General features: G+C 43.7%; 1 pseudogene; it reads left to right on the top strand.

Annotated features, from left to right (window-relative positions):
- Positions 1 to 4871: 4871 nt before the first annotated feature.
- Phgdh-ps6 (phosphoglycerate dehydrogenase, pseudogene 6) lies at positions 4872 to 6320 on the top strand (annotated as a pseudogene).
- The last annotated feature ends 1553 nt before the right edge of the window (positions 6321 to 7873 follow it).

Genomic DNA, 7873 nt, shown 5'->3' with positions numbered 1-7873 from the left:
AGTTGGTTTTGTGGTTGTTTCTGTTTTCTATGACGCATGAGGCTGGCTCATTGGTGAAATATGAAGAGTAGGGGACTAGTTGTGATGGACCCTAACAAAGTAGCAGAAAGAAGGATTTCATATGTGCTGATGATGTGTTGGACCAGAATGTAAGACATGACATGTTCTTGTAATGGCCACCTGAGAGCTAGGAGATAGGATGACACAAAAGAGAACTGTAAAGTAAGTCAAATAGAGAAGCAGTGTCTGGGCTTCAGAATCATGGGTTTAGGCTCCAGTGAGGTGGAAAGTGTGGAAGTCTGATGGTTCCTCATGACCCTCGCATGCAATCCGTTTACTCACACAGCTGATATTTGCACAGCCTGTAATTCCTTGGTGGCTTGTTCCTGCCTCTATGATACTATGGAGCCAAGGTTAACCACAAACTCCTCTATCATAAAAATTAGAACTTTAAATTTCTTTTGGAAGCACTCAGATACACACACACACACACACACACACACACACACACACACTGCAAACATACACACACTCATTTATAGATCTAGTCATATATATAGATGGATGGATTTTGAGATTCTATTTACATATGTTCAAATATGTCTAGTTATTTATAATATAAAATGTACATTTATTTTAAATATATAGCAGTGTATTTTAATTTTAACACTACTAAAATTACATACATGAATAGACAAGTGATATGACAATTTCCTCTGATGATTGTACTTTTGCATTAACAGAAACTTTTTTGATCTTTGTGTGAGTGTGTATATGATACATTTGTTTGCATGTGTGTGTCAGTGAGCATAAATTTAGGCATGCATGCTTTGGTGTCAGAGGACAACCTTGGGTATGATAGGTCTTCTCCTTCCAGCTTGCTTGAGATAGCATCTCCTGTTTGCTATGATATAGAGCAGGCTAGCTGGCCCATTAGCTTTTAGACATTCTCCTGTCTCCACTGGCCATCTCACAGCAGGGATGCTAGAATTACAGGCATAGTGCATCCCACTGCATGAGTCTTTATGTGGGTTCTGGGGATCTTAACTAAGATTCTCATGCTTGTCTAAGAAACACTTTTCCCACTGAGACGTCTCCCCAGCCCCATGTCTGCATTATTTTTTAACATTCACTGTATTCTGTATTTCTATGACTTTGATGAACAGATAAAAAATAATCACAGCATCTTTAATGGTTCAGGTCTAATTTTGTATGATGTTTATGCCAACATTTTTAATTTTCAGATATCCCCCAGAATAAAGTACCCATTTTTTTAGTTTATACTGAAATTCCTCAGTGCAGAGAACTTTTAGCATGGGGAATGACAACGCTGGTGAATATTTAACAATACTGCAGACAGTGAGCACTCCTTGCAAATAGGGCTTTTGTTGGCAAGAGACGAATAGAAGAAAGAGAGCAACAGAGAGTGAAAATTGCCCAAATTCTGTATGTACATGAATGAAAGTGTCAAAAATTAAAATAACAATAATTTAATTAAAAGCATGAGGAGGGTTTCTATCTTCCACGTTCGTGGATTTCCAAAGCACGGAACAAAGGCCAAGCTAAAAGTAGAACATCTAGTTTTCCCTGTCATAGTTTGATTTCTGTTACTTTGATGTTCAAAAACTACTTGAAAAGGAAAAAATACTTATTTTAACTTACAGCTTATGGTCAGCCATGGAGGGAAGCCACGGCAGGTACTCCAAGCAAGAATCTAGAGACAGAACTGAAGCAAAGACCACAGAGGAATATTGTTTCCTGCCTTCCTCTCCATGGCTGGCGTAACCTGCTTTCCCAGGACCATGTATACAGGGGTGGATTACCCACAAGAGGATGTGGGTAATCAATCGTTAATAAAGAAAATGTCCCACAGAAATATGTAAAGGTTGATCTGATGGAGGAAACTCCTCAACTGAGGTTTCCTCTTCCTAAGTGTGTGCTAAAACGATGAAATCCTACAGTGACATTAGCTGTTGACAATGTTCCTGGCATGTGCAGCTAAAATGCATAAGAAAATTGGCATGACTACTAGAAATTTTATGAAACTTATAAGTAACCGATAAGAATAAGAATTCAACATGGGATTTCCTTCCCCCTTGCTATTAACCCCAAGTCATTCAGTTCCAGTATACATTCGAGATTCTATCCAGACAACATATCAGGCAACAAGCAAGCAAACATGTCTAGAAGATACTATGTTGGGTACAGACCTAAATACCACCTATACATACAAACAAATGTGGAAATATGTACTCTAAGACTGTGATGTGTGCCACAGAGGGTAGGATGCCTTTTCTGGAGAGACCTTTCATATTGAGTATTAGGGATCACTCTCCCTCCAGGTGAGGAGTCAGACTATGAGGAGAGTTCTGCAGAACAAGTGCTCTGTGAAGCTTCTGGCACTGGAGAGACCTGTGTACTGGTGAAGCAGAAGGAGGAGAGTTTGTTCCAGCCCAAAAATGCCAAAAGAAATGAAGCAAAGTGAAGCTAGAGGAATCAAAAGGGGCTGGCTTACAGTGATGGAGATGCTATATTTTTATTATTTTCTGATTTTGTGTGTGTGTGTGTGTGAGAGAGAGAGATAGAGAGAGACAGAGACAGAGACACACAGAGACACAAAGACAGACAGAGACAGAGACAAACTGGAGACAGAGACAGAGACAGATAGAGATGGATAGAGACAAAGACAGAGAGAACATGTAAATGGAGGGCAAAAATTGATGACTAGTATCTTCCTGGATCACTCTCTGTTATATTTGCCACCCTTCCTTGAGCCTGGTGCTTGCTGATTTAACTAGTGTAGATATTGAATTTGACCTCAATCTCCTTCCTCTGCCTTCTGGGTTCTGGAATTAAAGGCAAGCTGCCACACTCACTCTACTGGTTAGGGTTATATAAACCAGACACAAGCTAGAGTCCTGTGAGAAGTTCCTAACTGAGGGACTGCCTCCACAATATTGCCTGAAGGCAAGACTGTGGGGAGTGTTTTCTCGATGGATGATTATGCAGGAGGGTCCAGATCACTGAATAGTGACACACCTGGGCAGATAGTCCTGGGTTGTATAAGAATACAGACTAGGAAAACCCTGAGGAGCAAGCCAGTCAGCCATGTTCCTCTGAGGTCTCCACTTCAGTTCCTGCTTGAGGTTCTTGCTATGAGTTCCTCCCCTGATTTTCCTTCATGATGAACTGTGATTGGAATGTTTAGGCCAAATACACCCTTTCCTTCCCATGTTATTTGGTAATGGTATTTTATTTTAGGACTAGACACAAACTAGGATACTAGGCAAATACTCTACCAACTGAACTATGGACCAAGTCCCCATTGCCTGATTTTTATTTTAAAAACTTCTGACGTCCCTAATGTGGTTGGAGACAAGGATCCTTTCGGAAGGGAACTGGGTTGTTTATTAAGGTACTGTGAATAAAGAAAAGATCAGGTTTGAGAGGATTGGGTGTGGTTGGGTGGAGACAAGATACTCTGCTAGCTCTTCTAACTCCATCTCAAGCACAGGGGTAGACAGAGGGATGGATGGGTAGACAGAGGGATGGATGGGTAGACAGAGGGATGGATGGGTAGACAGAGGGATGGATGGGTAGACAGAGGGATGGATGGGTAGACAGAGGGATGGATGGGTAGACAGAGGGATGGATGGGTAGACAGAAGAATTCCCTATGAAAGAAGACCCATAAGGAATGTGCTTAACAGATTATGGTACCATTTCCATCAATCAGAATTTCTGCCGCTGTCCTAGGAACTAGGATGATGAAAAATCCCATCACAGGAGATGAAGTTGCCAGTTGATAGCTGGTCAGTATGGGGCTAGGACTTGTACCTGGCCATATAACTTCTGAGTCTGCTATGTTTTTCCATGGTGACTATGGCTTATGTTGGTGACCTCTGGCTATGTCTTCAGCATCCTAGATGAACCTTTCTTGTGCTTTTCTGTGACTTGGTGTCATCCCCATTATCCATTGGTATAAGCAGCAGGGGTCTCCCACCCTCTCAATTAAAGATGAAGCTGGTACCAAACAAGGGAATGTCCCTACAATCTCTTAACCTCTCTAGAACAGAGTTCATAGTCCCTTGGATGTCCCTAGGGACATTTGGTAGAGCACGCTAGGAAAACCATGAGAAAGATTTTCCTAGAGTCTCAATTTGGAAATTGCATTTTCTAAAGCCGATCACACCTAGTGAGTGATACAAAGGAGGATCCAGGAGCTAAATTAGGATGAAGCCAAAGCATGTTTTGTTCTTGCTCTATCTCTTCCTTTTTCTAGGAAAGTTAATTCAATGCAATTTATGTTCCTATTTGGGGAAAGGCATTCAGCCCAACTTGTTGGCTGAAAGGCATATAAAAACCTCCAGCATATATTCCATGTAAATGTGACCTTGGAAATGCTCTCAGCTTGTTTCCTGGGCAGGAGTCTGGCCGTAGGGAAGAGACATCAGCTATGAGCTTCAGAGAGAATGGAGACAATGATCCTCGGCTCCATACCTACCAGCCCTCTTCCTTTGAAGGATGTCTTTCTTTGTTGAGTCAGTTCCTTGACATCTCTCTACTTCTGCCTCATGTGCTTGCCCTGAAGTCCAGATGAAATGAGAGTGTGGATGAACTCTGCCAGATGCTGAGAGCCCAGAGGTGGGGAAGGCCATCAGCATCCTTGGCATCTGCTTCCTTGAGCAGCTACTGAGTCATGTACAATCTGCACACTTCTCTGTTCTTACTGTGTCTTTCAGGGAAGAGAAGGTGCTTCATCTTAGAAATGTGGGTTTGACCAAGTCACAGGAGCTGGCCCTGCCTGCAGTTTCCTGTACTAAGTGTTTCTTTGCCCACCAGAACAACTGATTCTAAGGCCTGTCTCCAGCAATGGCCTTCGATAATCTATGCAAAGTACTCATCAGTGACAGCCTGGATCCCTGCTGCCAGAAGATCCTGCAAGATGGAGGGTTGCAGAACTTGAACAAAGAGGAACTGATAACTGAACTCCAGGACTGTGAAGGCCTTACCATCCAGTCAGCTACTAAGGTCACTGCTGATGCCGTCAATGCAGCACAGAAGCTCCAGGTGGTGGGCAGTGCTGGTACAGGCATGGACAATGTGGATCTGGAAGCTGCCATGAGGAAGAGCATCCTAGTCATGAACACCTCCAACGGAAACAGCCTCAGTCCTGTGGAACTCACCTGTGGGATGAACCTGTGCCAGGCAGATTTCCCAGGAAACAACTTCAATGAAAGATGGCAAATGGGACCTGAAGAAGTTCATGGGGCCACACTGACTGGGAAGACACTGGGAAATCTTGGCCTAGGCAGAATTGGAAGAGAGGTGGCTACCTGAATGCAGTCCTTTGGAATAAAGACTGTAGGCTATGACCTCATCATTTCTCCTGAAGTTGCTGCCTCCTTTGATGTTCAGCAGCTGCCACTAGAGGACATCTGGCCTCTCTGTGATTTCATCACTGTCCATACCCCACTCCTGCTCTCTACCACAAGCTGGCTGAATGACAGCACCTTTGCCCAATGAAGGAAAGACATGTGAGTGGTGAACTGTGCTTGAGGCCACATTGTGGATAAAGGTGCCCTGCTCTGTGCCCTGCAGTCTGGTCAGTGTGCTGGTGGTGCACTGGATGTGTTTACAGAAACATCATGAAACTGAGCCTTAGTGGACCTTGAGAATGTCATCAGCTTTCCCCACCTGGGAGCCAGCACCAAGGAGACACAGAGCCACTGTGGAGAGGACATCACAGTCCAATTTGTGGACATGGTGAAGGGGAAATCTCTAACAGGGGTTGTAATGCACCAGTGCCTTCTCTCCACACACCAAGCCTTGGATTGGTCTGGCAGAACCATTAGACATGATAATGCATGCCTGGGCTGGCTTCCCTAAAGGGACCATCCACGTGGTTACACAAGGAACATCTCTGAAGAATGCTGGGACCTGCCTGGGACCTGCAGTCATTGAGGTGCTTCCTACCAAGCTGTGGGCTTGGTCCAGGGCACCACACCAATGTAGCAGGTGCTCAACGGAGCTGTCCTCAGGCCAGAGGTGCCTCTATGCAGGGTCCTGCCCCTGCTTATGTTCCAGGCTCAGCCCTTTAACCCTGCAATGCTGCCCACTATGATCAGCCTTCTGGAAGGGGCAGATGTACAGCTGCTGTCCTACCAAACCTCCAAGATATCTGATGGAAAGACTTGGCACATCATGAGCCTCTCCTCCCTGTTGACCAGCTTGGAAGCATGGAAGCAGCATGTTTCTGAGGCTTCCAGTTCTGCTTCTGATCCTGGGGCTCAGTGGTCCCAGTCCCTCACGCTCTTCTGAAGAAACTCTCTCACTGTGACCTGTAGGGTGAGGATATTGCAGAACCAGGGTATCTGCCTGAACTAATATCTAGTAAAGAATCTAACTCAAAAAACAAACAAAAAATCAAAATGAAACAAAAATGAAAACAAACAAACAAAAACAACAATAACAACAACAAAAGGCCATGGATTTAAATTCAACCTGAGCATCACCTTGGTTTGTGTCCCTAGGCCAACTGGTAGACCTCAAATGCAGTAATTAGTATCTATCCTGCCTTTTCAAGCAGCTTGTTTATAGTGAGCCATTCAGGTTCTTCTCTTGCTAACCCTCTAGACCCGTATGGAGCTCACAGCTATTCTGGCTTCCATTGGTCATTACTTTCTCAGATATTGCTCAGAATTTGAACTGGCCAATAGGGAAGGCTATTTGGTGTTGGTAGACCCACTGTCCTTGGGCTAGAGCCTTGCATGACCATTGATTAGACTGTATCGTACACTGATAGTGTCCTCACCTGCATGACCTAAAATCAAGCTTTCTGAGAAAGCTCTCCCAGGCCTGGTACCTCTCTCCTCTGCCACTGGGAAATTGTGTTTCCTAGAGCTGCAAGCTGAGCTGACTGTAGGGTGGGTGGTTTATCTGCACAAACTCAATATACCATATGAGGCTTGGCAAGGCACCTAGAGTATCTCCCTCTTTATGTGCCCATCCTCCATGCAGGCCAGGGGGCCACTGCACATTCATGATCCTGAAATGTAACCCAGTATGGTGTTTGTCCAGCCCAGTCTTCTACCTTCATATCTAACCCTTGTCTCAAGTACCCTTTTCCTTCTTAATATCATCTTGATCTTAAAGAATTTGGAAGCTGATTGCAGAGAGGAGGGTGATATTGGTACCTTGAACCAAGGAGTCTTTCCTTTCCATACAAATCACAGCTTGTTTCAGTGTGGAAGTAAAATGTGAATGAGGAATTAGAAGTCTTTCTTCAGAGCTCCCCTGTCCCATGGGACCCTCTCGGTGGCTCTTGATGTGCTCTGTGATGTCATTTCTACACCCCCCCCCACACACACATGCACAATGTGCCTGACCCTTTAGCTAATTGTGTTTGTGTGTGGTAAGATGGCCTCTGTGTGGAAACTGTTGTTGATCGCTGACACTAGAACCACTGAGTCCCAATAGAAACTTAGCTCTTAGGTGTTTTTATTGGCATAACTGTGTGGTGCGCCTATACTGGCTTCTTTGTTGTTGTTGTTGTTTTAGTTTCGTTTGTTTTGGTCTTTTGGGGTTTTTTTTTTTTGGTTGTTGGTTGGTTGTTTTTTTTTTTCTGTTTTGTTTTTGTTTTTGTTTGTTTTTGTTTTGTTTTGTTTTGTTTTTTTACTTACACTGCCGTGACTGTGACTGTTTATGTACATGTTTTTAATTCTTTGAGGAGCTGGAATACTAGGTCATCTCGTGATTTTCTGTTTAACATTTTAGAAATTGAAATTGATTATCAAAAGGCAACTTTACCAGCAATGTGTGAAGAATCAGCTCTTCGGATCCTAACATTGATTATTGTCTGCATCTGTGCTGAT

The sequence above is a fragment of the Rattus norvegicus genome, chromosome 6 (genome assembly GCF_021556685.1).
Source record: "Rattus norvegicus strain SHRSP/BbbUtx chromosome 6, alternate assembly SHRSP_T2T, whole genome shotgun sequence".
NCBI classification, from domain to species: domain Eukaryota; kingdom Metazoa; phylum Chordata; class Mammalia; order Rodentia; family Muridae; genus Rattus; species Rattus norvegicus.
This window is presented reverse-complemented; position numbering and strand designations above follow the sequence as displayed.